The 23,893-nt window shown below is 43.5% G+C and overlaps 2 pseudogenes; one reads left to right on the forward strand and one right to left on the reverse strand.

The window, feature by feature from the left end:
• Nucleotides 1-23,893, reverse strand: part of LOC124979393 (myomesin-2-like) — a 460,208-nt pseudogene that overhangs the window by 78,954 nt on the left and 357,361 nt on the right.
• Nucleotides 9,319-19,760, forward strand: LOC124981203 (ATP synthase F(0) complex subunit B1, mitochondrial-like; annotated as a pseudogene).

Genomic DNA, 23,893 nt, shown 5'->3' on the forward strand with positions numbered 1-23,893 from the left:
GCACCAACACTTCCTGGCCAGGATGGGCCCTCCCTGAGCTGCCAGCTTGGCCTCTGCCCCAGTACCTAGCCTAAGGATTAGTACTAAACCTCTTTTTTGGGGTTCTGGAGGGTACAGGGGAAGCCAGGCAATGGATATTTTAGGGGGGGAGAGAAAATGTGAGCAAATAACGATTGGTGTGGGGGCAGGAACTGCAGGGTGCTAAGAAAGGAGACTCCCAGTGTGAGAGGGCAGGAGGGGCTCTAGGCTCTATCCAGCTGGTAAGTCCAGGGAGGGCAGAGTCTTCATTTGTTGAGGGCACCTTTTCTGCCTTGAAGCTGGCGGTATGCAAGACACACCTGATGTCATGGACCATCTGCCTCAATAATGTAAGGGAGCAGTGATCACCTCAGTTTCCAAATGACACAGGATGCTCCAGGGGTTGATGAAACTCTGCCAGTGGTACCCAAACAACCAGTGGCAGAGCAGGTACAAGAATCCAGGTCCATCTGTCTAAGGGACCATGCTTTTTGTAGTACTACCAGCACCCTCCAGGTTAGAATGCTGGCAGGAAGAGGTCAAAGAGGAGCCAATTCCTGTCCTGATGCCTGCAAGGTTGTTCTGCCTGCATGTTCCAGTGAAATGAAAGGCACCATCCACCAAGCAGTTGTCCATGAGGGAGCCCCATGTGTTGGTGGGTCATTCAGAGCCTTGGACATACCTAGATTTAAGTTAAATTTAGGAGCACATAGAAACCTGTGTATATAGAGCAGGATAGGACACAAGGCCTAGGGTCCATTCAAGAATCAAACCAAAGACCAGACCATGTCTAGGACTGAGGTAATCCAAGACAAGACAAGCCCAAATGCCAAGAGAAAGACCAGAGCAACCCTGTCCTAGACACACTGGTGTCAACCTTAGTTGACAGCTGTGACAGACAACAGGGTCAGGTCTGCTGAGGCAGGGCCAGGCATGGTGGTGCTGGGTACTTGCTTTCTGCACAGGCAGGTCTGAGATTATCTTCAGCCCTGATGCTGACTCAGCACATCAGTGTATGGATGTTTAAAAAGCATACATGTAACTGTTGATTTGTGGAACTGGGTACAGAACCCAGGGGTGCTCTTCCAGACTTTGTTTGTTTGTTTCAACACAGGATCTCACTAAGTCAAACAGGGTGGCTTCAAATGTGTGATCCTCTTGCTTCAGCTTCCCATTCATTAGCATTACAAGTGTGGCCATTGCACCAGGCTCTATGGATGTTTTAACCCAGTGATCACCCTCAGTGGAAGACTCATGCACACTATGGGGTAAGTTCCAAGGTCTCTTCTGGAGTGACCTTCTGGCAGCTTCTGGGAGTCTCCTGAGCCTTTAGAGGACAGTGGGGGCTGGGGTAGTTTTTGTCTTTAGCTTGGAATGTGGATGCAGACTGGTCCTGACCAGACCAGACATGATGGGTCTAGTCTTCAGTGAAAGGGACAGAATGATGGGGATCATCACTAGAAAAGAGTATCTGGCCCACATGCTTTAGGGAATGACACTGACCTGAGAGGCACTTCTGTCCCTGAAGGGAAGAAATGGTTGTAGTGAAAGGTAAATAAAAATATATGCCATCCTCCAGATGCAAAGGCAACATTGACTCATTTGGAGAATCCAGACTGCAGATCTCCCCAGCCCTCCATGATGATGGTCTTGATCAGTTGTGCAGAGTAGTTGAGAGGGGTCAAGTGCCATGTCCAGCCCTGGTCAGATGTGGAGTGGAGGCATCTACCAAGTGCCTTCTAGGTTGGCTTTGGCAGCAGAATGCACAAAGCTTTGCTGCTTCTGCTGACTTTCCTTTCCCTGCTCCCAGATCCCAGATCCCAGAGAATCGGGTTCCAAATTGCTTAGTTCTCAGTCCCTGGCATGTCCTGTCAATGTCCCAGCTACCAGTAGGCAACTGTCCCATGCCCAGAATGGAAACTTTGGCCAGGCCAAAGCACTGTTCCAGGAAGGAATGCAAAGTTGGAGGATATTGGGCTCCCTAACATCCCCCCTCTGTTTATATAACTTTGTCTCCCAGATTCCTTCCTGTGGATGGCAGTACTTCTGTGGGACAGCAGAGACAACTCAGCTTCTCTGTCCTAACTCCTGCCTTTGTCCCTGTAGATTGCAGTACTTCTGTGGGACAGGCTGGGGCAGATCAGCTTCTTCCTCCATTTTGGTCAAATTGCAATTAAATTCATTTTTCCTTTATATATTGTCTTCTTTTTTTTCTAATGCTGGTGAACTCTCTAATCCTGGCAGAAGGGACTCCAAGAGTCTTGGGCCCCAGGAGTGCAAAAGGTCTTCACCCATGCCTGCTCCCCTACTGGGACTCCCAATGGTCCCCAACCTATCAACCCTGGGTCCCTCACTAAGGCACTGTCCATGTTTCCTGCATAGCCTTTGGCCATAAGCAGGCTGGGCCTTGCGTGTCGCAGCTCCCAGTCCCCTTCTGGACTCCCCACCTTTCCTCCCTCCCTCCTGTGCCTGAACCCCTCAGCAAGTTCCCCTAAAGGCATGGGCACCCACCTGCCCAGACCACCCCAAGCTAATCCTGGGATACAAGAGTAGGTCTCTGGGGCACAGTCATGACTGGAGGGAGAGTCCAGAGAGGACGACCTTTGAGTCCTACCCTGGAGGCCCACCCCATGGTTAATATCCCTCTCTCCAGTTCTGCATTCTGGGAGGAAACAGCTGGAGTCCAACCCACTGGAGAAATGTGAAGGACTTGGGGCAATTCCTTGGGCAGGAAGCCCCTGGCATCTGGACCAGCAGATGAAAGGGCCTCATGAATGAGTGGTGGAGGGAGCCCTCAGTTCTAGGGGGTGGGGACTATTGGATAGGGGAAAGGAAAAACCCCAAGAGGGTGTGGCCTGGGAAAGACAATGAGAAAGAAAGCCATACATTGATATCTTTCCTCTCAAGATAAATCCTCTTCAGATGCTGGCCACTGGTTGGGAGAAAGTGTGTCATCGAACCTAGAATGATAGTCTCTAGGAAGCACTAATCTCTTCCAAGGTAACTTTTCTCCAGGTACTGACCACTGACCCCCAACCCAACTCAGTTTCCTGAGTGCCCATTCTGTCAGGCTCACTACATCATCTCTCATTATAACCTTTATAAACCTCATCCCTTTCTTTGTTCATTGGCTCATTTTCCATCCGGAAAGTGGGTCCATTCAGAACCATGACTCCATTCCTGAATAAGAGAGCTGAGCTGATTTGCAAAATTTTTCTTGGATCCCCTTTTTTTCTGCTAACAGGAACGCTGAGTTTTGTGGTGTGGTTGTTGTCCTGTGGGTACCCAGATGTGTCCTGGGCTGATGGGCAGCAGGAAGGCTGGGCCCTGATCCCTCAGTGTACCACCAGAGGCAGCTGGGGTGGGAAGGACTCAGCAGGGCCCAGGAAAGTGAGCCCCAGGGAAGCATGAGTCCCTCCTCTAGGGCTAAAGTTTCTCCACAGCTACCCCACATGGCACAGGAACCATGATCTGCAGAGAACACAGGGACACATATGGACAGACCTTTCCAAACACTGACCCATATTATGAGATACAATAAAGCATCAGTAGTATTCACAGAATGGTGTGGATGAGTAGTGTAATGTATATGTATGTGGTAGATGTGAAGTGTGTGTGTGATGTGTGCATGTCCTGTGAGTGCCATTTATGTGGATAGTTGAGTGCTGTGCATGTCATGTGTTGTTTGTACAGCACAGTTATACAGTATGATGCATTTCGTGGCCTGTGAGTTGTAGTACTGTATTGAGTGTGTTGGGTTCTGTGTGTGTGTGTGTGTGTGTGTGTGTTGTGTGATGTGTAAAGAGGTGTGCGTGTACTAGTGTGTGCACGTGTGTTTTATCTATCATTTCCAGGGTGACTGACTTGGCAGAAATAGGTCCTCAGATTCAAGGCCAGCAGTACTGGTGCCAGGTTACCTCTGCTGGCAAATGGCAGTCATAGCAATGATAAAGATCCCTGTGCCCACAGGACAGCCTCTGGCAGAAAAGGAACACCCCTGAGACTGACATATAATCAAGGCCCTAGTGTCCACTACAGAATTTTAATGTCAAGATGGCAGTCAACTGGTGGAGCTGGTGCTCAGCAGGAGCATGGCTTACAGTCATCTCGTGGTGGACAGGTTAAAAGGCCCCCTGTCCTCCCTGTGGCAGTCCCAGGAAAGCCTCCCACAACTGTGCTCATGTTCGTGATCACAGACCCCATGAGTGGACCCATGTGCTGCTAGAAAGGCCACAGGGATAAAAATTCACTGAATCCAAGACCTGTGTTCAGTGGCCATGTTTATAATGAATGAGATTCTACAGCTGAAGCCTCCAGTGCTCACACACAGTAGACGAAGGTGGAAGCATGCTCACCACTATCCAGTGGCTCTGAAGAAGGCCCTAAACAGATAAGGGACTGCTCTTTACACCCTTCCCACTCTTATTCCACTACTCAAAGCTTCAAGTCTGAAATGTGTGGGTAGCAACTGGTTGAGGTCAGAGGAGGGTATTCCCAGGGGCACCTTCCAACCTGGGAGCTTCCTCCTCAGCATCCAGGGTGATACCAACTTAAGGGAAAGGGGTCTTAGCTAGGACAAGAATGGAGTGTCTCTTCTCTGGGAATCCTGGACCAGGTTGCTCTCTATAGAAAGGAATGCCATCTTTCTTGATATTTATTTTTGGTGTCCCCCTGCACAAACTCCAACAAAAACTCCAGTGCTATGATTGCCCACTTTACTTTGTAGAAAACACATGGGGTCTAGATTCCCCAATAATACCCCTAACAGCACCCCATTTTGCTGTTTCCAAAGCCTAGAGTCATCCTGTGGCCTTAGCTGGAAGGGTGACATGAGTGAGGGAGGAAGTCCATGCGACTGCCCAGAGGAAGATGGAAGCTAAGCCCCCATTGAGGTGGCAGGGCAGGCTCTGGCTGAAATAGCAAGGCATCAGCCACTGGGGCAGCCTTGGGGATGGTAAGTGAAGCAGGAGAAGTCAGAGGCCTGGGCCACATCCCAGATGCTTCTGTCCTGTCCCTGAGATCCAACTCATCCCTGAAAAGGCTGTCCTCCTGCTTTCCCCACAGGATGAAGACAAGGCAACCTGACAGTCCCTGTTCCTGCCTTGGCAGACAGGGCACTTGTCAGATCTGAATTCCAGAGAAACATGAATAATTATTTTAGTATAGCTGTGTCTCATGCAGCATGAGGAGTGAATCGCAGAAGGACTGCCTGGAGGACAGAGTGCCCCCCAGGCCCACGTGTTAAAGGTCAATCCCCAGATGGTGCTCCTGAGAGGTGATGGAACTTAGGAGGTGGGGCCTAGTGGGAGGTGTCAGGTCATGTTGTGTGTCCTTGATGGATACAGTCTCCTCTTAGTTTCTCTCTTGCATCCCAGACCTGAATTGTGAAGTTTGCTCTGTCACATGTTCCTCCATCATGTGCTTCCTCACCACAGGCCCCAAAGAAGCTGTGGACATAAACCTCTAAAACTGTGAGCCAAAATAAACTGTTCCCCTTTGTGAGTCTCAGATATGTTGTTACAGCAATGGGAAGCTGACTCTCCCACTCCACATCAGCCTCTCTGTGTCCCAGCACTGGCTTACCCAGCCACACACCCAGGAGGCATGAAAGTAAGCATCCTCAGGGACTTGTGTGTGTTCATTCCCAGTCCAGAAGAAAGGAGTCACTGTGACACACTCATCAACAGCACATCATTCAGCAGCACAGAGCAGAGCGTGGACAGGCCCATGGCACAGGTGCACACCACTGAGTAAATGCCAAGTTCAGAGCAGCACCCTCCACACCCCTGCTTGATTCATCTTATAATGGAAGTTTCCAGAATAGAAAGATGCAGTGCTAGCAATAGAAGTCAGAACAGTGGTTACTGGGCAGGGACAGCAAAGGAACTTCAGGAGAGTGGTCGCAGGGATCTATCCCTGGGTACAATTTTATGGGGTGCCTATAAAGGGAGAACTTTTGTGTTTCCCTGTTTGTGGCTATTCTTTGTCTTCATTGGTGAGAATCAAAAACAACAGCAGCACCAAAGCATTCAGAAAAACATTCAAAGATGGAGTGAAATGGGTCTTCTGTCTCAGAGGGTCTCAGCACTTCAATGGGGAACCAGGGGTTTGTTTTTTTCTGGTGGGAAGGAGGAGCACTCCCTGTGGGAAGAGCCCCTGTAGCAGAGTAGGGCCCTGACCTGGTCAGATGTGGAAGGGAGGTGCCCTACAACCAGAACAGGAGGGCAGAACACAGGGGAAGAGGCTGGAGACTTGACTAGGGCAGCTGGGATGGAGGGCCAGACTGGTGGGAGGCCATGGGGTGGGTTTGGCAGCTTGTGTGACTGGGGCACCAGAGGGCATCTGTGAATGCCAGGTGCATAGTTAAGTGACTAGGTTTGGGAGGGGGTGGGAAAAAGCAAGCTTGGAACAGGAGAATATCACGACCATTTGGTAGAAGGTGATAGGGCAATATCCAGGATGAGTTGATCCCAGGACACAGTTTAAGAAGGAAAGTAGGGGACAAGAGGGAAGAAAGAAGGGGCAAGCTGGGATGAGGAGAGAGCAGGTACTCTGTTGGGGTCTCTGTAGAGCCATGTCCAGCTAGGACCCTGGCAAGACAGAGGTAGAAGTGGTGGGGAGGGAGGAGACAGAACAGGGAGGTAGGAGAAGGGAAGAGAGGGAGAGTCTACTTGGGCAGCTCTTTGCATCCAGGTAATAATAACAGCAAGAACAGCACACATGGCAGAGCTTCAGCCAGCCACACTTCATACATTACTCCATGTTTCTCAAGCAACCTGGCCTCATAGATGTTGCTGTTACCTCCAATTTGCAGAGAAGACAAAGGCATCAATCAGGGGAACAGGTTTCTGGTCAGGATGGGCACACTGATTGTCAGAGTCTGTGTTCCCAGGTGCTGAGCTATTCTCCTATCTCCAGGCAGTGGGGCTGGAATGTGGAGGGGTGGGCAGAGTACCTGGGTGGGGGGCCTGAAGGGCTCTTCAGTTTGGGCAGGTGTTGTGGTGTGCTGTGCAGTTGCAGCTTCAGGGCCCTTGGTAGTCTGGTGACTGCTCTCACCTTATGCCTCATTCACAGGGTGCGAGGGACTTCCCCCCAGCCACATGGATAACCCCACTGTATGAAGTTTCCTGGTCAGGCACAGCTGTCGTGATCTCCTATGGCATTTCCAGGGTCCAGAGTCCTCTGGATGTGTGCTCACACAGTGGGGGTGGGAAAAATTGCCAGGAGCCAGAGAAACAGGGAGGGTGCCTGGGGACTGCTGACCTGGAGTCCTGATTGGAGCTATGGAAAGGCCATGACTCATTGGACCTTTGGAGTGACTTGAAGGACCAAGGCTGCTCCTGGTCATCACAACCATGGAAACTTTGATGCTGCTTGGCATGCTGGTTGGCAGGCTATAGTGTAGCATGCTGCAGGAGTTCCCCCACACCCCTGGAGAGGGCAGTGCTGGGCCTGGAGCCTCAAGTGGGCCAGTCCACAGTCTGTGTTCATCATAGTGCTCTAATCCAAGTGTCAGAGCCACAGGAGAGCATCTGGCCTGCACAGCCTGGACAGCAGGAAGTCCAGGAAGCCCCTCCCACCCCAATGAATAGGGTCTCTTGGCAGCCAACAGACAAAACATGGGAGGTGAGTATAGTGTGCACTGTGTTGGAACTATAGACCTTTTCTAGGGAGCACCAGGACACAGTTATACCTTAAGAGGATTTGTGTGTATCACTCCTACTCCCCCAAATCTTAGGAAGTAGGTACTGTCATGGGATCCAATTCATATATAATTCAAATGACATAAAGATACATTAACTAACCTGAGTTCACACAGGGAGTAAGTGGCATAGCAGAGCTGGGTTAGAACCAGGTACACTGGATTTGGATTTCCATCTTCTCATCATGACCAAAGAATGATCTCAAAGCACACAGAACAAAGGGGATTGATGCCATGCCCTGGAATGGGGCACAGGGAGGCTCTGAGCCAGCATGGCTTAGGGTATGTGACTGCAGTAGAGAAGTGTGTGGTGGCACAGAGACAGAAGCAGGAGGGGTCACCCTGCCAGACAAGAGCCGCTGTAAGGCAAACCTGGTAGCAACAGTGTAGAGGTGTGATTCTGGGTGGGAAGAAATTTGGGACCAATTAGATATAGGAAGAGGGAGGCACAAGAATGTCTAGCTTGTATGGGCTTTCTTGTCTTCACGTGGTGTGTGTACACAGGTTTGGGAACACAGTCTTGGTCAAGAACAGGAGCTAAGTGGTCACATATGCAAGGTATGGAGGGGTCTTTAAAAAGAGTGGGCAAAGGTGAGCATATTGGATGGAACATTTCTGATCTTCACCATCCTTTGGGGCTGAGTGTAGGAACCTGTGGCAAGCTGCACTGTGTTCCCTGAAGTCACACAGAAGTCAGAGTTACATATAGCTGCCTCTACACTGGGGCAGAAGAGAGTTTATTTATTTGTTTATGAAATAAACAAATTTTATTGAAATAAACAAATTTTATTTGAAAGTTTAGGTGATTGAACCCAGGGCTTTGCACATTCAAAGCAATTGTTTTACCTCTGGGCTCACCCCCAGCCCAAGAAAGTGTATTTATGGGGTAAATGGGGGGTGGGTTATGGTGAAGTCACCAGAGCTGAACAGAGTCAGAAATAAATGAAAATCTGGAGACATTAGAGCCAGTAGGACTGGCAGTCTTGGATGGTGTTTGTAAACACATAATCTTGGGGAAGGCATTCATGCCATTCCTGGGCTAAGTTCATTGTGATATTTATTTCATTTGCCCTCCAGTCACCTTAGGTGAATCCCATGACCCCACCACACTGAGTAAGTAAGTGAGACAGACTGAGATGACTAACATGGTTATGAGCATGCTGAGAATAAGAGTTGGATCTGGGGTTCAAGTTCAAGTGTTAAGGATCCTGAAGATTGGGCTTTAACTACTACTTAGCATTGACTCATGGCAACTGCTGCTTAAATAATAACATGCTCCTTTACCTCCTTCACCACCACTTCTGTTATTAAAATCACCATGACTGCCTTTGTCCCCACCATGCTCATCATCTACATCATCCCCACTATCTCCACCACCATTAATATCCTATCACTACTACTACCTCCAACAGCATAATCGTCACCTTCATTAATAACACCAGCACTACAACCTTCACTACTATCACCAACACCATCACTATCAGCAACACCATCAGCATCTCCATCAGCAACACCAACTGCACTACCATTACCATCATCACCATCATCTCCTTAATACAATTACCATTAGAAAAATCTCTGTCATTATCACTATCACCATGACTATCATCACTACCATTAACACCATCGCCACCATCACCACCAACATCACTACCACTGTAATACAAAGCTTCTCCCCTGTCCTTTGCATCACAACCTAGCTTGTCAGTCTGAAAGCTGCTCTCCCTGCCCTTTCCACTGCAGTCATTTTCCCCGCCTCCCAACTACTTGTCAGTCTGTGAACATCCTAGCTAGCTATTGGTTCATCAGTCAGCTTGCAAGTATCCTTCTCTATTATTGGTCCCATTAGCCTAGTGGAATTCAACTGCTTCACGGTAGCTACCCCGCCATCTTTTCTCTTGCTTTTCTCTCCTACTCACTTGCTTTCTTTCTCCTCCTCACTTTTCCACTCTTTCTTGCATGTGCCTTTTCTCTTTCCCTTTCTTTTTCTCTCATTTTCTTTCTTACCCTGCAGGGAGACACTCTGTTTGCTTAATAAACCCTCTGATGTGATATCTCGTGTCCAGTGTGGTTTTTGTGGGATTCCTTACATTGGTGCCATGACTCGGATGGGTCCTTCCACTGTCTCTTAAGCAAGTGGAAACCCATCTGACCCCCCAGTGACCCCCAGACACAGCCCCACCTTCCATTCTCCCAGACCCTCAGCTTTTTGCATGCAACACTGGACTTCAGATTGGTGAGTTCCCTTAGACAGGTCCCCACTGTAGACCACTTAAACACACCTCTGCTGACCTGAGAAGTGACCATCAAGTGTCCAGGGCTCTCGAGGGGGCTGAGGTGTGGGGGTAACCCCAGCCACAACTTTTATATTTATGGCTGTCCCGTATAGTTGGTCTTATCTGCCGGGTGGATTCCTGATTTTATGGTGGAGATTCTCTCTCAGGGTTGAGGCTCGTCTTGCGCTCGCACTCGAAAACCCTCACATCAGGTTCTCAACTCTTTTTGGCTTTTGCCTGGCCCCACATTGATGTTTGTATGATGACACCTTCTATATGCTGCCTTCTCATCTCCAGTTGACTACTCTGGCCTCGGGACGCCCTGGCCACAGACTCAGCTGTATCAGTCTCCACCATGGGATCTGGGTCCTCCATTCTGGTAGATTCACCCCTGGGAATCCTTTGCCTGACCCCCGGCTTAAAGCTATCAAAACTTGATTATGTTTGGTCACAGTACCCTTTAGATAATCAATCTAAAATGACTACGTAATGGCACACAGCTTCTGTGAGCGAGCAGGCAGATGGAAAGGGATTCCTTATCTTCAAGTCTCTTCTTTCTTGCACTTCTATGCTCTTCCTGCAAACTCGAATGCCTCCTTCTTCTCCCCCTCTTAATCTCTCCTCCTCCAACTTTGACTCAGCTGTTTTGCTTCCATTCCGCAGCCCAACCCACCTAGTCCTCCTGCCACGAGGTCCTGCATAGGCCAGTGTGGAGGGAGTAACCAGCCCAACCATCAGTGGCATGTCCCAGTAAGGAGTATCATATAGCAGCCTCATTTCTCACAAGTAGTGGGAGATAATGTTTCACAATTTTCTGCATCCAAACCTGAATTGATTACTAACTAGGAACCTGATAGCCCCTTTCAGATCTCAGTTAAATCTTAGACCAGTCTCAAACCCAAGAAAAGGAAAAAAGTGTCCATTTTAAATATCTCCTGGGAGAACAATTTATCTCTCTCTCTGCCTTTCTCTTTCTCTTTAACCTCTTCTCTCTGCCCTTCCCTTTCTCATTTTTCTTCTAGAACTCTTGTTTTTCTTAAATGCTAGCTCACAATTTTGATCCTACATACCTAGGTTAATGATTTTTGATCAGTTCTTTTTATCCAACTCTAGAGTTATTTTTGAACATGTTACATTGCAATGGAGATAAACATTACAAGGCCTTTGCTTTTGTGTTAAATATAAATGCACATAAAAATTAAAATTTAAAAAATGGATCCAAATACTTTTAATTCACATGATTTAAAAAGGTTCAAATTAAGTTGGGTAAACTAATAGAAGCAAAATGTCTTCAAAATTAAATCACAAGTCTCTAGGTGGTCAAACTAATAAAATATTGATGTTTATAAAATGTCTAACATCAATTTTTCTAGGGCTTTTCTTCAACAGGAAGGAGACGGCAAATACTGTTGATACACTTGTCTGATATATTGGTATTTTTACAATAAGATGAGAGAATTAGAGTTGACATGTATGGGATTAGTCAAACGTGTTTGTTATATTAAATGTGTTCATATTTTCCAGGTATACAAGCCTTTTGAAGCAGAAAATTTATCAAGCTGCTGTTCTCCAAATTAAACTTGTCTGTAATGGTAATTTTAAACTCATCATTTAATGTTCTATATGTACAATTTGTTACACTGAGACAAAATAAATCTAAATATAAATGTATTTCTAAAAGTTATTGAGAGCCTGAATTGTTTAAAGTTTAATATCATGAAACATGAAAGCATTTTGCCATTTTGCCACACTAAAGGAAAGTTAAAAGCTCTCTCAGCCTTTCTTTAATTTATCTTTTAGATATAAAGTTAAATTGTGTTAATTAATGTTCATATAGAACTTCTTACATTTAAGAAAGAGTGTAATGTGCAGTAGCAAAAATGGGACAACAGTGACTGAGATTGGTGTCTCTGACCTCATGACTGTGGCATACCTGGTGCATGGGAGTGTTCCTGTGCAGGGGCACAAGATGCCTAACTGCTGTGGCAGTAACCTCCCTGGGGAGGCTCTATATAGGAGTCCTATCAGCTCTGACACTGATCTCAGGCTCACAGCTCTTGGGCAGGAAGGAATTCTTTTGCTAGGTAACCAGTGTATCATCAGCTCCCTTCTCTGGTTTATGCCCACCTTACAATAACTTTGGACAGTGGACTTCCTTGAGAGTTACACAGAGCTCCTAACATTGCACTTTGCAGCTCTGAAAAAAAGTTATGTTAATGTCCTAATCTCTGTAACTTTCCTGAAAACAAAGAATAATCCTTACATACATATATAAAGTTTGCTGACATAACTCTTTAGATATGCATTTCCATCAGAGAACAGAGCTCCCTCTGATCTCAGCTTAATCTTTAAAATCTGTGTTTACAAACTTTTATTTTCTAATACTCCTTTGCCCCTCACTGAACTTGAGAATTTGGTCATGCTGGTCATGGCAAAAGAGGAAAAATTAGCTTCAGGATTAGAACATTTTACCTAAGATTTGTGAAAAACCCCACCTTACCTGAGATAAGGTTCTGCCTCACCCGGTTGCATGTTAGAATGGCTCCAAAGTAAGCCAGACTTTAATTCATTTAAAGTTGTGTTCAAAAGTTTGTTGTTTGTTGTAAAGATTACTGTGATCTCAAACAGGGGATATAATGAATAATTCAACCAAAATTCAAGATAGCTATTTCACAAACTGAATGTTTTGCTGTTGGTGATTCCATTTTGTATTTCCTTGTAAACTCTAACTGTTGCCAGATATTTTGCAGGAGTACACCATAGATTATCTCGAAAAGCCATCACCTCTAGGACAGATAATGTAGACCCCAATTAGATAAAAGGGGGTAAATAAGTGTAAAGTTACAGACATTGAAGTTAAATCCCAGTACTCTTACTTTATGACTGGTGAGACTGGCTTGCTTGATGGTTAAGATCAAACTTAGAGATTGAGATTAAATAGAGAGGTCAGAAATGTCCATATTTGGATCTTGCTCTCAAAGTCACCCTAAACCCAGGGTACAAGAGGACTTCTCTAAGGAGCTTTGCAACTCTGGGTGGATCACACAACCTCCTAATCAAGGAGATTGATGAGGCCACTAGTTGCACCTGCTACAGAGGAGGGTCATGGAAAAAGGGAGACACCCCTAATGCTTCCAAGGGAAGCCACCTCATCGAGGTGGCACTAACCAATGGCACTAATGGAGCTAAGAAGCTGCTGTTAAGTTCTCTATGAGTGACCCCTGTGGGAACTCAGCTGACTCTTTAACTGTTTGCTTAATAAATCCTCTCATGTGACTCTTTAACAGACAGGAACAGGTCACTTTGACCAGCTCGATCTTAAACACCTAGCAAAACAGTTAAAACCAAAATATAGTCATTCTTGGGCATTTAAAAGAAATAATACTTAAATGTAACTTAAGATGTATACTTGTGTTAGCCCACTAGAATAAAGACTAAAAGCTACAAAAGAGAGAGTCCTAGGCAAATGTGCCTGAAAACTATCAAGAGAAACTGCCAGAGTCAGAAGTTTTAATCAGTTTAAGGCCTACAGACACAGGTAGGCTTAATCTATGTTTTATAGACTCTGTACTAAATATTGTGTTTACATTCCTGATAACGTAGACAATGTTAAAGTTCCCAAATAAAGGCCTTGTCCTCTCCAGCCTTTGCTAGGCCTTGTTATGGGAACAACTCAGTTCTTCCACCCCCTGGTGAGGAATTATTGACTTCTGTCATCTTCATGATATTCATTGGCATGTTCCAGATTCTGCAACATTTTTCTTTTACTAATCTCCTTTTAGTACTCATGTCTTTTTGTTCTTCTCTCATAGAAGCTCCCATCCCCAGATGCCTTTACAACCTGCTCTTCCCCAACCAGACTTCTACCATGGACCACTCAGTTAACCTGATTTCTAAAATGGAAACTCCAAACTGCTTGTCCCATGCTGCCCCCATACAGCTTGAAGAAGCAGAATGGTCATCACCTCTCTTTCCCTACAGCAGTAAGGGAGTTCCTAAAATTAGAGGGGTGAATGAAGCCAGAATGGGGACAGGCAGTTAGTGTAGAAATAGGGGATCAGTCAAATTGAGGAAATGAAGTCCATGAAAACCATCTGCTTCTGGAAGTCTGGAAGTTGAAGACTATCCCTGGGAGAATGGACTTTTTACGTCTCACCTGCAAAACCAGCCCTAGTCATTTAGGCAGGAAGGAGAGATAAGGAGGGAAAGAACTGGAGAACAAAAGATTTTTTTATAAAAACAGAAATGGGGGAATGTAATACAAAGCTGCTCCCCTGCCCTTTGCATCACAACCTAGCTTGTCAGTCTGAAAGCTGCTCTCCCTGTCCTTTCCGCTGTAGCCATTTTCTCTGCCTCCCAACTACTTGTCAGTCTGTGAACATCCTAGCCAGCTGTTGGTTCATCAGTCAGCTTCCAAGGATCATTCTCCGTTATTGGTCCCCTGTTTGCCCAGCAGAATTCAACTGCTTCACAGTAGCTACCCCACCATCTTTTCTCTTGCTTTTCTCTCCTACTCACTTGCTTTCTTTCTCCTCCTCACTTTTCCACTCTTTCTTGCATGCGCCTTTTCTCTTTCCCTTTCTTTTCCTCTCATTTTCTCTCTTACCCTGCAGGGAGACACTCTGTTTGCTTAATACACCCTCTTATGTGATTTCCCATGTCTGGCGTGGTTTTCATGGGATTCCTTACAACCACCACAACCTCAACCTCAAAAGAATCAGTTCTACCACCATCACCATCAACACCATTATCATTCTCTGGCATACAGCAACAGCCACCACTTCACAGTGTTGTTATCAGAGCTGGATAAGGTACTATATCTAAGGTCCTTAGATACAGTTTGCTCCCATGGTCATGTCTGTGGCTGCATCCAAACTGAAGTGGCTCCCCTTACCTGGACGTTCTTCCCCTCTCCTTTCCATTCTCCTGAATTCCAGTCATTTTTCCAACTTTTAATGCTTGTTCCAGAAAGATGAAAAATAAAAAGCCCCAGAAGTTTGACCCTTCACTAAACAACAGGCACAGTGGTAATATCTAATATAAATATTTTGGAATTCTGCTTTTCCAGAGGAAGGTTTATTATGTTAATTTTGGTGTATTTCAGTTCCTAGCATGGGGATAGCTACCCATCACCAACTCCCATCTCTGGAGCAGACAATCATGTATATCTTCCAATACCACCTTGCACACAGCTTGTGGGGGACAGAGTGCACAAGAATAGCCATTTTCTCTATAAATTGGGAGTCTGCATTCTGATTTGGTAACCACTGCTTTTTGTCTTTGAGGTGAAAATATAGGGGGACAACCACTGCTTTATCCCTCTTCAAACTTGTGAAAACACAGCATCAGTTGAAAGAACTTTCTAGGATATTTAAAGGAACAAGACTCCTTTTTCCCTTCTTTTCCTCTCATCTTCATTTTTCTCTTTTGCCCTCTTTTGGAGACAGTCGCTTAAATTCTAGGATATTCAAAAGCAACCACATTAACAGGGAAACTTAGAAAGTCACCATTATACTCAAGGAAAGTTTAGCCTGAAAAAAGACCTGACAAGATCTTAAATTTATACCTTAGGCTGCTCCTTAGCACAGAGATAGTCTACAACAATCTCAACAGATCAAAAACAGGCAAAACCTGGGGACAGAGGAGAAATATGATTTCCAGAATTACCATGTTATTAGATTCAATTATCAACAACAAAAAAAAAAAATCAAAAGACATCCAAAGAAACAGGCAATATGTCCATTTAAATGAAAAAAGACCAAACAAGAGAACCCTTTCCTGAGAAATACAAGATAGCACACATGCCTCACACAGACCTCAAATAAACTGTCTTAAAATTGTGGGAGGAACTAAAGAAAGAAGTGGAGAAAGTTAAGAAAATGACATATGAAAAAAAAAATCAATTAATATCAATTAAGAGAATATCAAAAAAATATCAATTAAGAGAAAACCTAAAGGAAACCAGAGAAATCCTGAAGCTGAAAAGTGAAATAATTGAAATTTAAAAATTTACTGGAGAGAATTAAAGGCAGATTTGAGCAGTCAGAGGAAAGAAGCAGCAAAACTCAAGATAAAATCATTGAAATTATTGAGTCTGAGGGACAGAAAGAAAACAGATTGGAAGAAAGTGAACAGAGCTTTGAGGTCCCATGGGACACCATCAAGTATACCAATACCTGTATGGTAAGGATCCAGGAAGAAGAGAGAAAGAAATGGTCAGAAGGATTATTTGAAGAACAATGGCTGAAGACTCCCCACATTTAATAGAAGAAGCTCAGTGAACTCTAATATGAACTCAAAAAGACCCTTTCTGAAGTATCATAGTCGAACAAAGCTAGAGACAAAGAGAGACTGTCAGAAACAGTGTGAGAGATGTACTCATTACATACAAGGGAGCCTCAATTAGATCCTCAGCAGATTTCTGTACCTTAGGAGGACAGAAGGTAGTGAGCTCTATATAGACAAAGGCCCGAAAGAAAAAAATACTGACAACCAGGATTCCTATATCCTAAAAAACTGCCCTTCCAAAGTATGGACAAATTTAAGACATTCCCAGCTCAACAAAATTGAAGGAGCCTGTTACCATTAGATCTATCTGGAAGACATATTCAGGGGAATATGCAGGTCAAAGCTGTTTGAAGAAGTTAGGGCCTCAGTATAAGTAAATGCATGGGCAGTTATGATGTGGTGTTATTGTAGCAATGTGTCACTCCAATTTGTTTTCCACATGATTTAAGAGACTATCACACTTGAGAAAGAAAATTCGAAGAGTTAGTAGTACTGTAGCCTTAGTTTGTAAATCTACATTTTATTTTCTACATGATTTAAGAGATTAATAAATTTAAAAATTAATGATGTTACAGAGATGTAATTTTGTGAAATAACTGGAAGAGGATGAAGACAAAGCTCTAAAGGAGCAGTTTTTGTATGGTGTTGAAGTTGATGTGATACAAATTCAAACTAGAGTGTTATATCTTCAGGATATTAAATGCAGTCCCCAGGGCAATCACAAAGGGAAAAAAAGACTATATTCAAAAGGAAATGAATATCATTTGCCACAGGAAAAAAAAATCAACTAAACTCAAAGAAGACTCAGTGCACAAAATGAGGGACTTAAAGTTAGAAGGCCTATAGAAAACAAGTACAAAGTAACATAAATAAATCTTTCTTCATCAGCAATTACTTTAAATGTAAATGAATTACATTCCTGTCCAAACATGGAGATTTGCAGGATGGAAGAAATATATCCCCCCATGATTCAATTATATGCTCTCTGCAAGTAACTCATTTACTTTTTAATATGCTTTTTTTTTTCACTTGCCAGTATGGGACTCAAACCCAGTGCTTTGTGCATGCCAAGCATGTACTTCACCACTGAGTCACAAATCTAACCTCAGACTCACTATAGATCTGGAGACATAAACAGGTTGAAAGCAAAGGGATACAAAAAATCCAGTAAGTAATAACCCTCAGAGAACAGGGGTAGTTATACTAATGACAGACACAATGGTTCTCAGATCAAAAAAGGTTACAGTTATCTCATACTAGACAAAGGCACCAAAAACATTCACTGAAGAGAAGATAACCTATGCAATAAATGATGCTGGGAATATGGGAAATTCACATGAAACAAAATGAAATTAAACCCCTATCTCTCACCCTGTGTGAAACTTGAAGTGGATCAAAGACTTGGGCACTGGACCAGAGACCCTGTGCCTAACAGAAGAAAAAGTAGGCCCAAATCTTCATCATGTTAGCTTAGGATCTGACTTCCTTAACAAGACTCCTAAAGCACAAAAGAAGTAAAATCAAGAATCAATAAATGGGATGGATTTCAACTAAAAAGTTTCTTCTCAAGGAAAGAAATAATCAATACATGAAGAGAGAGCATACAGAATGGGAGAAAATTTTTGCCATGTTCACCTCAGATAAACCATTAATCTCCAGGATATATAAAGAACTTGAAAAACATCAATGTTATAGCAGCTCAATTCACAATAGCTAAACTATGGAACCAAATTAGATGCCCTTCAACAGATGAATAGATAAAACAAATATATATATATCATGGACTATTACTCAACTTTAAAGAAGAATGAAATTCTGGCATTTGCTGGTAAATGGATGGAGTTAGAGAACATCGTGTTAACTGAAATAAGCCATACCCAAAAAACCAAAGGCCTAATGTTTTCTCTGATTTTTGGAAGCTCATTCACAATAAATGGGGGATATAGGGAAGAATAGATGACTTTAGGTAGAGGGGATTTAAGGGATGATAGGGAATAGGAAGGATACCAGAATAAATCAAACAGTATTACTCTATGTACATATGTACATATATAGCTATATAACTGTGGGATTCTACATTATGTATAACCAGAAGAATGAGAAATTATACTCCATTTTATATGATGTTTCAAAATGCATTCTCCTGTCATGTATAACTAATTAAAACAAATAAAAAATTTTAGAAAAATATTACTTGGGACAAAGAAGAACAGTGCATACCAATAAAGCTTCAGTCATCAAGAAGTCATGTATAAACATGTATGAAAATACATATGAAAATGGATGACATTCTGACCCATACCACTACATGGAAGAACCATGAAACTATGCCAAGTGATACCAGTCAGGAATTACATTCTGAGACCCCTAGAAGCCATGTCCATGGGATCAGGCAGTAGGTGGTGTGTGCTAGGGACAGGGGCAGGGAGGGGTTAGTGTTAGTGGCATGGAGCTTCAGTCTGGGAAGATGAGGAGGTACTGAGGATGTGCTGCTTTATGCCACTAAACATACACTCAAGAGTGATGAAGAGGGGCTAGGGATATAGCTCAGTTGGTAGAGTGCTTGCCTCACATGCACAAGACCCTGGGTTCAATCCCCGGCAACACACGCACACACACACACACACACACACACACAAGAGTGACCAAGATAATAAACTAGATGAGACATGCATTTTACCACAGTAACCATGTCCTATTAAAAAAATAAATAAACCCAAGTAGTCATCTTCCTCCTGTCCCTGAAAAGAGTCTCCATTTGGGGTCACAGAGACAATAAATCTGCTGCTTGGACATTTGTTGCCCAAGCTTTCAGAGGTGGTACTTCCTGCCACTGCCACAGTGGTCTCAAGTCTCAGAAATGCAGCATGCTTAGGGCCAGGAGTATTTCAGGCAACTAGGATTTCTTACACAGGAAAGTCATGTTTTACCCCTTTATTGCCTCTTCCTGAAGATGGAGGAAAGTTTGTCTTGGGCTGATCCCTGGAGAATTCTCTCAATTTCTTTATCCTAAAACTGGTGTAACAGGACCCTACATGCTTGTAACTGGGCTTATCTTGTATTTTTTATCCAAAGAATATATGTGATTACCCCAGAGACCTTCTCTACCCTATCAATTGTAGGGTTACTTGTCTATGTAATTAAAAAATGTTACCTCTATTTAAGAATTTACTGATAATCTTGAAGAACAAAATATTGCCCAAGTATAAGAGGTAAAGCAGGCTTCCATCAAACAAATCCATGGTACAACTGAGTTGGAGAAGTCACAGCAGGCACTGGTTCAGAAGCACCACTATCTTTTTGATGACCAGAGGAATAATACTGCTATGAACTTGGAGGTTACTTACCAGAAATAGCTACATAAAGTATACAAGGAGGTAAAGAATCACCTGGATTATGATATCTTTGTGCAGAATATGATGCATCAAAAGGAACAAGAGCACATAATAAACTGGGTGGAGAAGTGTGGGACATGACTGAGAAAAGGGTTAGCTACCAAAGGATGGTGTTGGCCATATATCACTCAATTACCCAAAAACTTATCTACTCAAACACACAAGAGCCAATAATATTTTTAAATGAGAGGGGGCATGATGGGTCTGGCTATACTAGTTCTGGCCTCTAATAACAACAACCTGGAGTAGCCAACTCTCTTTTATTTGTAGATAGGTAAAGGGGACAAGTTTCTTTTGTGATGGACAGGATAGGGTGGAGTTAGGGGATCCATTCTCTCAGAGAAATTAGACAGGAAACTGCCTGATTCTGCTAGGTTAGGATGGCTTCCCATATCTCCCTCTTTTTAATATTATTTAAAATGCAAATTATGGGCATCTATTTTGAGGTTCTGGATCTTGGTTTTGAGAGCTGCTTTGAGGTCCTGGCTCTTGGTTCTGAGGGTATGGCTACCTAAGAGCTTAATAGAGCTTACATGGCTACAAATATTGAGATTGGAGATTTAACTTCTTGCTGTTCAGTCATGTTTTAAGCCTGTTAAATGAGATTCCTCATTTACCTCACAAAGGCACATGAACTGTCTGGTTCACTTGATTCTTCTTTCTCCTTCTTCTCATTGACTTCTGGTTCTTCCTGAAGATCAGGGCTGATGTCTCTGGTTAGATCTTCAACCACTTAAACCTTGGCTCCAGGTCCCCCATGCTTGATGGCATGTTTAGGTACCCAAATAGGACAGAATGCTCCTTCTGAAGAGACACAAGCATAACATCTACCCCACATTATTACTGGATCCATTCTACTGTCCTGTTTGTAAATCTTTCCACCAAACTAGACCCAATGGACCTATCGTGGCAGAAGACATATGCCTCTTGGCTGCTGTGTGACCTTCTGAATCACAATTTTAAAAGTTTAAAACAAACAAAGCATGTTTAAGCTTATTTTGTGGGGTCTTATCTACCCCTTTTTGTTTTTATAATTGTAGCTTAATAGATAAATGGGCTCATTCTACAATGGCTTGGCCTTGAGTTTATAAGGAATACCTGTTCCATGTTTATTATGAAATTGGTGGCAAAACTGTTGAAAAGAAGAACTAGTAAATGATGGAGAATTATCAGTTTTGATCTGTAATGGACAGGCTAATACTGCAAAAGCAGCTAGACAATGAGAAATAACATGTTGAGTGTTCTCATTTTTGTAGCCTCCAGTCTTTTCTTATTCTAGGGGGCTAACAAGTGTACATCTTAAGTTACATTTCTATTGTTTCTTTATCAAATGCCCAAGAATGGCTATGTTTTGGTTTTAACTGTTTTGCTAGGTTTTTAAGACCATGCTGGTCAAATTGACCTATTCCTGTCTCTTAAGAGTCAACTGAGTTCCCACGAGTCATTTGTGGGGAACTTGAGAGCAGCTTCTTAGCTCCTTTGGTGACATTCACTAGGTAGGGTCTCCCTGATGAGGTGACTTCCCTTGGAAACATCAGGATATCTCCCTTTTCCAATGACCTTCCTCTGCAGCAGGTGCACTGATTGGCTTTTCTTCCTCTAGTTGTCTCATCAGTATCCCTGATGGGGAGGTTGTGTGGCCAAGAATTGCAAAGTTTCTTAAACAAGTTCTCTTGTTCCATGGATTCAAGCAGACTCTGAGGGCAAGAACCAAATACTGGTTTTCTTGGCCCCTTTATTTTTGTCTTGATATCTAAGCTTGGTCTTAAACATCCAGCAAGCCCGTCTCACCAGTCATAAAGTAAGATTACTGGGCTTTAACTTCAATGTCTATAACTTTACAGTTATTTACCCCCTTTTATTTAATTGGAGTCTATATTATCTTCTCTGTCCTATAGGTAATGCCTTATTACTTCAACTTAATTTAGGTGACTTGTTCATGAAGCAGTACTTCTGCAAAACATTAATCAGGCAACAATTATAGAGCTTACAAGGAAAGTACAAAATGGAATTAAAAACAGTAAAAACATATTTAGTTTATGTAATAGTTATTTTGAATGTTGGCTCCCCTGTTTGAGATCACAGTAATTTTACAAAAATAACAAGTGAAAGACCCTCCATCCCCCTGTCCAAGGAAAATCACGTGAACACTGGCTGCAAAAGCAAGAGGCTATTTATTAGGTACACAGGCGCCTGCGGGTGCGCAGCAAAACCTCAGCCGGAGCTTCGGTGAAGTGGCACACCGGGCTTTGGGGTACAGGTTTTTTATAGGGTAAAGGGGCAGGTTTCACGTGCGGTAAGCAACAGATTTCTTATTGGTTATTTTGAATCCAGCATTTAGACATCCTTGGAAAAGCCATAAATTTACTTTAACTGGAGAGGAGGGATGATAGATAGAGACACAGACAGAGACACAGGCTTCCCCAAATTGCCGCAGCCTCGCACTTCCGCACCTGCATAAACACAGGTTTTTCCCTAATTGCCCGCAGCACGAGTCGTGAAAATGGTAAAGAATGTATAAACACAGACTTCTTTCATTTTATCTGTGAAGGCCCGAGAAGGAACCTTGTTAAGGATAACCTTCCTGGGGGTGGTCAGAGCGGCTCAGAACTTAGGATAACACGCTTCACAAGCCATAATTTTACTTTTTCATTTATAGTCCTTTGTTATCTCATCCTATTTACTCTGTCCTTGGTCAGGAATCTGGTATCAGAAGTTTTACAGGACAGTTTTATAGTTCCTGCTTATCAGCTCCTGTTAGTTCAGACATGCTCTGACTTTCCCAATTATCCTGCCTCTTTCTTAGCTAAATCTTCAGATAAATTCCTTTAACATGCCCCGTTAATAATTTTTCTTTTTCTCTTAAAATAGGCCTGAGCTGGTGGGACAGGGGTCTTTTCATTCCCCCCTTTTTCTTTATCATGGATAGAATCTTATATCCATTTGTCCATCCTGCCTCGGTTATCAGTTTGCTTAATCATTTGGTACTGTTGAGTAAGGACCATAGTTTGGATTGTTTAAAGGGAATAATACAGACTTCTCCCGGCAGGGAGAAGGGGGCCATGGCTGATATTCCAAAAGTCCCAAGAAGTGAGCGCACCCCACATCTTTCACAGGTTAAAGCCTCCTTTGTTCTTCAGTTCTCTCCCCCCCTTTTTCTATAGGAACTCCCAACTGCTTTAAGGAAAAGGGGGCGTCGGTTGTTCTGGCTGCTTCGAAGCTGAAAAGAGGCAGTGAGGGGCAAGCAGTTTGGAGTTCCTTTTTTAAAAATCGGGTCAATCGAGGGGTCCAAGGTAGAAGTCTGGTTGGGGAAGAGCAGGTTGTAAAGTCATCTGGGGGTGGGTGCTTCTATGATAGAAGAACAAAAAGACATGAGTACTGAAATGAAATTAGTACAAAGTAAATGTTGCAGCATCTGGAGCATGCCACTGAGTATCATGAAAATGACAGAAGTCAATCTCTCACCAGGAGGTGGAAGAACTGAGAAATTGTTCCCATAACTAGACCTAGCAAAGGCTGGAAAGGACAAGGCCTTTATTTGGGAACTTTAACATTGTCCAGGTTATCAGGAATGTAAACACAACATTTAACTCTTAATGTCATAGATATCCCAAAAAATATAGTTTAGCTACTTAAGTCATCTGATTTTGTAGAATATCCCTTTATTGGTATAACCTGTGTTTAGTAGAGAGCTCTATACTTCTGTTACTTAGGGCTAGGTAATCATATGAGCAAACATAGATTAAGTCTACCTGTGTAGCTTAGGAAGATCTGCAGGCCTTAAACTGACTAAAAACTTCTGACTCTGGCAGTTTCTCTTGATAGTTATCAGGCACATTTGCTGAAGAATCTTTCTTTCATTTGTAGCTTCCAGTTTTTATTCTAGTGGACTAACACAAGTGTACATCTTAAGTTACATTTAACTGTTATTTTTCTTAAATGCCCAAGAATGGTTATATTTTGGTTTTAACTGTTTTGCTGGGTGTCTAACATCAAGTTGGTCAAATTGACCTGGTTTCTGTCTTGTTAAAGAGTCAGCTGAGTTCCCACAGGGGCCACTTGTAGAGAACTTAAGAGCAGCTTCTTAGCTCCACCAGTGCCATTGGTTAGGCAGGGTCTCCTTGATGAGGTGACTTCCTTTGGAAGCATTAAGGGGTGTCTCCCTTTTTCCATGACCCTCCTCTGCAGCAGATGCACTGAGTGATTCTCATCCT

Source organism: Sciurus carolinensis, chromosome 3 (genome assembly GCF_902686445.1).
Source record: "Sciurus carolinensis chromosome 3, mSciCar1.2, whole genome shotgun sequence".
NCBI classification, from domain to species: Eukaryota; Metazoa; Chordata; class Mammalia; order Rodentia; family Sciuridae; genus Sciurus; species Sciurus carolinensis.